General features: G+C 30.9%; 1 protein-coding gene across 1 annotated transcript in view; it reads right to left on the bottom strand.

Moving 5' to 3' along the window:
• The window catches only part of LOC108560885, a 16984-nt gene extending 8644 nt beyond the window's left edge, over positions 1 to 8340 (bottom strand). Inside the window, exon 1 of the mRNA XM_017918600.1 lies at positions 8061 to 8340. The gene's annotated coding sequence lies outside the window, so the exon portion shown is untranslated. The remainder of the gene's footprint in view (positions 1 to 8060) is intronic.
• Positions 8341 to 8619: the final 279 nt, after the last annotated feature.

The following is an 8619-nucleotide window of genomic DNA, read 5'->3' as shown; positions in this document are numbered from 1 at the left end:
TTATAAAGATAATATTGTTTCCACTAGATGTTACAAAGAAATCAAATTATAAACTAAAAATTGTAATGTTTAAAGTAAATTTAAACGTTATTTGATAGTTTCAGGTGAGGTAGATATATTTTATAACACATAGTCTAGACGAGACGCATGTATTTTACCCCTATGTACAGGGAATATAAAAGTAGAGTCACAGCGTGGTTTCGCTAACGCCTCGAGAGAATTACGTTTAAGGGTGCGGTTTACGTGGCTTGATTTACACATGCATTTTAGAAACATTTACATTCAGAACCGGAATATTTGAAAGGTGACAACATTATCCTGCAAACCATATATTTCTTTGCTTTATATTTATGCTAAATTATGTGTAAATTGACGTGTAATAAACGGTTTGTTCATTCATGCATTTTTTATAATATTTTTTATTTGCATATCTGATTATTTATCAAAATAATTAACATTCTTTATTAACTTATATTCAAATATAATGGTTAATTATAATTAAATTGATATAATTTTTAAGTTTTTGTAACATGCGTTTTATAAAGTTCGATGTTATTTAATCTTTATTGTATATAAAAATACAAATAATATAGATCAACTACTTTCGAATCTTAAAACAAAAACTCGACAGTCACATAGTTATTCATCCAGTAGATAAAGTAAAACCACAATTAAGCAACAGTATAATTTGGGAAAATACAGACATTAGTTTCGCTTTATAAGTATGACATATGTACGTTTCCCATACTTCCACAATAATTACTCTGTATTCTCGGTTAAACTAGGACTCGTCTTCGCAAAATCATATTAATTATTAAGAATAATCAATAAAACACCGATTTATTAATTTTATTTCTAAAGTTACCAAGCAATTACTAAACATGTAGTTTTTTCTTAAAAAGAAACGATGTAAGGAAGTAAAAATAAGTATTACGACAAAATTACTCAATTAAATAAATGTGGCAATAAATTACAGATGGCAAAATTACATACAACTAGACAAGAAAAAGAAATTACGTCTTTTTTTCTCTCTCTTCGCAATTATATCCAACAAATGTTATTATTGAATTAAGTATTAGACCATAAAATGTAGTACAATGTAATTGATAAGAATTACTAACGACTTTTTTTTGTTTTGTTCGATGCTGTTGAATCGAATCCACGTGAAACCGTTTTCTTTGCAATCAGAACGTATCAACAGTAAGACAGAGTCGATCGTGGTAAAAAAAAGGTACAGCGGATTGCGTAATTGATGATTCGTGGATGATTACCGGTCTTTCTGGATTTCAATTTGCATTTAGAATGAACGCGGCAGCAATAATTAGTCTAGTCGGCGCGTATTTTAATATTTGCCATAATTGTTTCTTCGCCGGGAGAAGAAAAGGGCTACATATTTCTGGAGCGCCTTAATTGGACCTAATTAAAATTAATCGCAGTCCATTATTCTACGAAATGCCGTTGAACTTAATGCATTATTCCATCGGTCTGGTTGCCGCTCGTAGTAGCCGTTCAGCAATTAGTTTAGAATTTTTTTCAATCTTTATGCAGAGATCCTTATAAATATATATTTTTATAAAGCAATCAACGGGAAATTAATATATTTACCATAAATTAAACTTCCACAGGACATGGATCCGCTTATGTATCAGAAATAGCGACTAATTATTTATGTTTCTTTATATTAAAGTAGGAACATATGATATATAAACAATTGAAATATTATTACGGATATAAACTTTCCCGTTGTCATGGTTTTTCTAAGTAATGAAGTTGGAAAATTAAACGTAATTGTGTACACTAATAACAATTTTACACTGAAGGAAACGAGGTAATATGAAGAAATATTAGAATCATAAAAATGCACTTATCGGCAATTCCTGATTGGATTGCAGCTTAATTCTAAAGCAAATAATTATGCAATTTTTCATTTAACAAACGTATAAATTGACCATTGCAATTAAGTATGTAGTAAAACAATAATTTATAGTGGTAAATAACAATAATACAATAATATTTATAGTGTTATAACAATAAAATAAACAATGAATTATAAACATGGGATAAAAATAATTAAAAAAAAAACTATTATTCTGATAATAATTCTTCTTAATTGTATTCCAAGTATAATTATTGTCTCGTTTGATTAAATCAAACTAATAAGTAGATGATAACTATAATACTAAAAACAAGATTGTATTTTTTTCTCAAAATATATTATAAAATATTCAATGATTGATTGTAAATTGATTGAATCATTCGAATGCTTGTGGTTTTTTTTTTATAAAGATCAATAAAAAACATACCAGCATGTTCTTTGCTGCTGCATTGAATGTTAATAGCTCCCCATGATACATGAAATGGTCAGCCGACAATGAGCGAGTAAATAACGAAATTAAAGACGCACCGGTTCTCTATTAACAACAGTAATGAAGACATCACACGAGCAGAGTGATTCAGTTTAAGCCTATAATTGATTGCGTTTGGGGTTGTATGCTGGAGGAATTTGTTTAATCCTGCGATGTACTGAATCGATCGCAATCGTCCATAAAGAAAACAGAGCAAATATTAGCACACTGCAATCTGTGTTTATCCGTAACGGAGAGAGGCTGTCGAACCTGTACACATTGTGCAATGAAAATAGAGTAGCAAACAATGAAAAATATGTAGGTGAAAGGGGGGCGGCCGCTCGGAAAATCCTGGTGAAAATATGCCGTCGATATTTCAACCACCGTCAGTCAGTCAGGTGCGGATGTGCGTTTTTAAAAACGGATTCATCTTTAGCGCGATGAGCCGTGAAGCGAGTTCAGGAAACTGAAAGTAATCTACACTCGTGTGACGCAACCGCCGCTTATATAAAAAAAAGAGATCCTAACCGATCTATTCGTTCAATATTTATCCGGTGCTCTATAGATATGCCAGCCAGCACACAACGCTCCGATCGAATGAAGTGTCACCATTTTGCGCCTCTTCCAAGAGATTATCGTTATCAGAGTCGCTGTTTGCTTTATGAAATATTGTTTGAACGGCAAAACGACACTCCATTCTGAATTTACCATAACTGCGTCGTTTCGCAAACTTGTTTATCATTTTCAATGTTAATTAAAGCTTTACACTATATTTAGCTAAAATGCGAAAACTAATCGAGAATTATATTACATTTCATTCTGCTTCAATTACCTCATTCTATCAACGGTTGAACACGTTGGACATTTAGTTTAATCCATTTAAACTTACAAAGTATAATCTAAGATTAAAGGTATTCCCATGTAAATTAAATTTTGTACGGTTTCTTCCTGCAATTGCGAACAGAAAAATGGTGCAAAGCTAATCCGTTAGATAAACTTTCTAAAATAATCAGTGAATTTGATTTGACGACAATTTGACACTTTACCTCAAATAATATATGTTTATTAAAATTACTTCTAAACTACTTATGTAATGTTTATTTCCTTAATTAATGTTTTCAGTTCATTTCATAATTTGATACAAAAAGTGCATTAAATATTTTAATGGAAGTACGAGGATAATCCGTTTGGACAAACTTTCTAAAAACATTAATGAATTTGATTTGAATTGCTAAATTAATGATAATCTTCTAAGTCACTTGGCCAAACTGCTTTATTCGAAGTTGTTTCTAAGCGAATAAGCTATTTATATAACGAGCGTATTTCCTTAAAAAGCGTTTCTAGTTATCTCACTACTTGATGCAAAAAGTGTATCATCGATTTAAATAGAAGCATGACGATTATTGATAATCAATTATGGTAACTTCCTGAAAACATCTATTTGAATTACCAAATTAATTATAATTTTTGTAAATATGTAAAAAGAAACTACTTATTTTTTAGTCAATTAAGATGCTTAAGTAATATTTACTTACTTAAATAATTATTATCGGTGTCTCATGCAAGTGTGACGCAACAAAAAGTGCATTAAAGATTTTAGCTGAAACACGAGGATAATTGTTATGTAACAACCTTGAGATGAGGAGTGATTCATTTTTTTGTTACTCGGAAAATTGCCATTACTAACGAATGCAAATCGGTTTCGTTCATTCAGGACGCGCACGTCTTAAGGTTTGAATCACTTATTATTTTTTTAAATTGTAAGCAATATGTTATTCAACGAGTGTTACTATTTGTTCATAAAACATATGTAGGAAATTTAAGTTTTTTTTAAGGAAACATGACACTCCACTTTTCATTCTGTATATGTGTAATGTAAATGCGACTACACATTGTGCCATACTTGACAAGTAACTTGTGAAGTAGCGTTGTGAGTAATGAAAGTAATTTGTTATGTTTTCACTGATAACACGATGTTTGCCAGAAGATTGACTTGTACATATCGACATTGGTGCCTCATAAATCAAAAGCGAATTGCGAAACTGGCGAAATATCGAAAACAAAATAACGAAATAAATTAATTGCAAATTCATTACAATATACCAAATATATTCGATTTGATTCATTTATAAACTATACTGCTTTTTATTCAAATTTTCTCAAGACCTTGTTTTTTATAAGATTCGAATGCAGTAAGAATTCTGCAAATTTAATCGTGAACAATATTTGAATACTTTGAAATTTGCAAATATACCAAATTCGGAAGCAGGAAACGAGAATGACAACATTTAACTTGATTTCACCACGATTTCCAAGATCTTTTTCCTGCTGCGATGAAGTAACGCTCATTAGGAAAAAAGAATTTCATCAGAGAGCACTCATTAAAAATTTATTTAATAATTTAGTTCAAGCACGCTTAATATATTATACCAGCAAGTATTGCATCGATGCTCAGGTTTCCGGCGTTTGAGCCGTAAAATCACCGGCCATAACCGCAGGCAGATAGAAATCTCATCCAATTTTTATTTGTTTATTATACAAAAGATGCATATAAAAGAAATCATTAATTGAGTTAACAACGAGCACTAGGCTCTGCGTAGATTCTGGGAATTCGCGTCGTTTTCAACGGGATTTGGACTTCTTCGAAAGTATCTTGTTGTTTTTTTTGTTTTGAAATGAAATCTCAGTTAGATTTACATATTAATGGAACTTTGCCCCTTTCGTGTAATCGCTCACAGCACAAATACCAGAGCTGCTGAAACTTTTGCGCAGACAACTTTGAAAATAATTTTCCATATATGCTTCTTTTTTAGTTTCATCTTTTCACATATACGAATGTGAATACGAAACTGAAGCGTCATGTTCACAACTTTATCTGAATGATTAATATTCTATTCATAATTACTAAATATACTTATTATAATTTCTGTAAATATTATTTATATGATAGAGTAATAATTAAAATATTCAAATAATATTTTGAATATTTCTTATTTATTTCTTATTTTTCTCGAATTTACAATAATATCAATAAAAATTTCAAAATTATGTTCAACTGCGACTTTGGATTGTCAAGTTTCTTACACGTTATTTAATTGACATTACGACCTTCCAAGTCGAATAACAATAAAAACGTCAATGACAGTAAACCACGATAAACAGATATTCAAGAAAACAAGTAAAAAGCGTTTGAATTATTGGAATTTCCTGAATACTTGGTCGGAATAGCTTATACGAATGCTCGTCGCTTGCCACGACTTTGAGTTAACCTCTATCTTTATTTCTTTCTTCCAGCTTTTGTATAATATTACCCTTGTCATAGGCCCGTAACCTTTTTCCACAGCCAGCTTACGAAATAACTATGACATGACGGTTGAAGAATTGAAAAAAAAAGTATATAAAAAAACACGATATGTTCAGTACAAAACTGGAGGGAATTTACGACCTTTTGATGAATATGAGCCGATTGTGTTTAAAGTGCTTTTATAAAATGTTTCAATGCAAGCGAATGTGTCGAAATATGAAAGCCAAACAGCGATAATAAAGATATCTACGTGAAAGAACTTTGAGCGCTTTCAATAAATACATTTATTGAATGTTTCATTTACAGAGAAATGATATGAAATATTATACTCTGTTTTGAGGAATGTGATTTCGTTTTATCGAGATGTTCTATAAATCTGTAGCACCCTGTACATTCGAACTGGTGAATGTATTACCATAAATCATAACTTTAGCGAACGTTATAACTACTGAATATGAATAACAGTAGTGGCGAATATATATTCATACGCTAATTATTCGATTCACCAATTCGAATGAATGGTGCAAAACTTACAAGTCATTCGTATTTCATTATTATCAATGGAAAATAATGATCATTTTAATTCATTCATAATTATAAAGTATCGCAATTAAACCATGCATATTTTATTAGGAATAAAATTAGAATATATCCAATTATATAAATATCATTCATTTTTATTAGTTGCCCCAATTTTGGTTACAATCTTTTTCATTCTACTTAAAAGTACTTTCATTCAGTACAATTAACGTTTTCTCAATAGTTTAATATAAAATATATATAATTATAACAATGTATTTAAAAAATATGAAGCAATAAATTTTGTACAAACTTATTACGAAATAAACTCATATAACTCAATACTTCAACTCAATACACAATATTTGTAGCCCGTAGGCAAATAGTTTAAACATGATTAAAAATATTATTCATAATGTTGTGGCTTTTTATTGAGAGAAATGAAATAATAAAAGATTAATAATTTTCATTTTAATCATATTGAGTATAGAAAATTACAATTTCCGATAATAAAACTTAAAGTAAAGGGGGTTTACCTCTTTATTATTGAATATCGTGTAAAAAATAAACTTGATTAATAATTTTTAATTTAATCATGCGTTAATTGAGTAAATTATAACTTTGCTAACATTCCGGTATTAAATTTTATAATGAAAATAATGTACAAGACAAGACGTATGAAATTTTTTTATTACTTTATTATAAAATTATTTTTTTCGACTTATTATTTTTGGCCGAACCTACTTCTTACGTTTGTATTAAGTATTCCAGCAGTTTCATGAAAAACATGATAGAGCACGGATCGTACGTGACACAAATTCGCATTGTATTTTGAATTATTACATTTCGAAATATGTACAAACTTACATTTTATTTTCGAGATTAGCATTTCTGTACAAAAAAATAATGTAAATAACTATGTTGAAAGCATAAACAGTGTATTCCAAATATTTTAATGCAGGTGAAAATAATATTTTTTTTTGTTCTTTTCTTTTATTTATATTCGTTGAATTTAGTTGTAATTTGTTTGTAATTGAAGGAATTGTAATTAATGGTAATTTTAAATGAAATTATATGTTTGGTTTGTGTTTCCGTTAGGGAAATTATTAAATTGCGATGGAAACTAAGCAAATTTGGCGCTTGATTAAAGCCGTTAGAGAGAAGATACCTTATGGGTTTTACGTGACAATGATATTGGCGATAAAGACCCGTTTTCTGTGAGAAACTACCAGAGTTATCACGTGCATTCTTTTCGATAAGCAACAATTGGAACTGAGCATAGCAGAAAACAATCAAAATGTTAATACCCATATAAAATTCCCATTGAATTTCCGCCTCCAAAACCTACTTTTCCTCGCAATAACAAACTCATTACATTATTAATGGTGAAAAGAGAATATAGAAAAACAACAACATCGGCATCCTCAACACGTAGGTCCCATTCTTATACCAGCGTTGATCTTACTGAATTGAAAGAAAAATAATGCTAATTGCCGACGTTAGCATTCCGAGCACAGATCCCTAAAGGGATTGAATTCTTGTACCCTTGATGGGAACGAGTCATCTTTGAGGAATTCGTGCAGCAGGTAGATTCCTTCCTACCCGCAAAATTGAATTAAAAACCAATTTTCTGTTGCATTAAGCATACAACAGGCGCGCAATTATTTCGAGGTTGCAACTAGGAATCAATAAACTTGTTACCGCGTGCGTCATTTGCCATCAACAGATTGTAAAAAAATAATAATGCATGATTTAAAGGTCCGATAAAGGTCGCTGACCGCTTGTACATCTTCGATGGTGCATTTGACCGGTCGTGCCGAAAAAAGTGGAAGAAGAGGCGGAGGAATGGTAATAAGAAAAAAAAGAAACGAGTTTTCGTTGCGCAAACTTACTTGGCCTGTTCTTTGATTCTTGGGATGTGTGTAGGGTTAATCCATAGTTTGGAAATGAAGCACCGCACTCGAAGCTAGCTTTCACGTCGAAGGGTGTTCCGCATGGGTCAGTTATGAGTCATGGGTTTGTATTTTCGAAGGTAGAAAAGTGAACTAGAAGCACGCACAATTTCGGTCTTTCGTAAAAGTTTTTCTGTTTGAATCCTTCTGATGGTACTAGCGACACGATCTACCAAGCGCAAATGCGGCTTCGATACTCCGGCGACTCCGGAATAACTCTCCGGAACATGCGCGAACAACTTCAACGCGAAACTTCTTCTCTTTCGTTTTCCTCCTCCACAATCTCACTCGCATTTATTAATAACTTTATACTGCATTACTCATATCATTATCGCTTCAGTATTATTGTTGTTATTTGTTGAATTTCGCTGATATCATCCGAAACCCACAGGAAACCAGAACTTACACTTCCAAGTGCAAGAAGCATCAATGTCTTCAATTACTCATTGTTAATGAATAAGATAGTTTACTAATATTTTTTTAAACAGTAACAAGACCG

This window comes from Nicrophorus vespilloides, unplaced genomic scaffold, assembly GCF_001412225.1.
Source record: "Nicrophorus vespilloides isolate i.1.1-1 unplaced genomic scaffold, Nicve_v1.0, whole genome shotgun sequence".
Taxonomy (NCBI): domain Eukaryota; kingdom Metazoa; phylum Arthropoda; class Insecta; order Coleoptera; family Silphidae; genus Nicrophorus; species Nicrophorus vespilloides.
The sequence above is the reverse complement of the archived record's forward strand: the minus strand, read 5'-3'. Positions and strand labels throughout refer to the sequence as shown.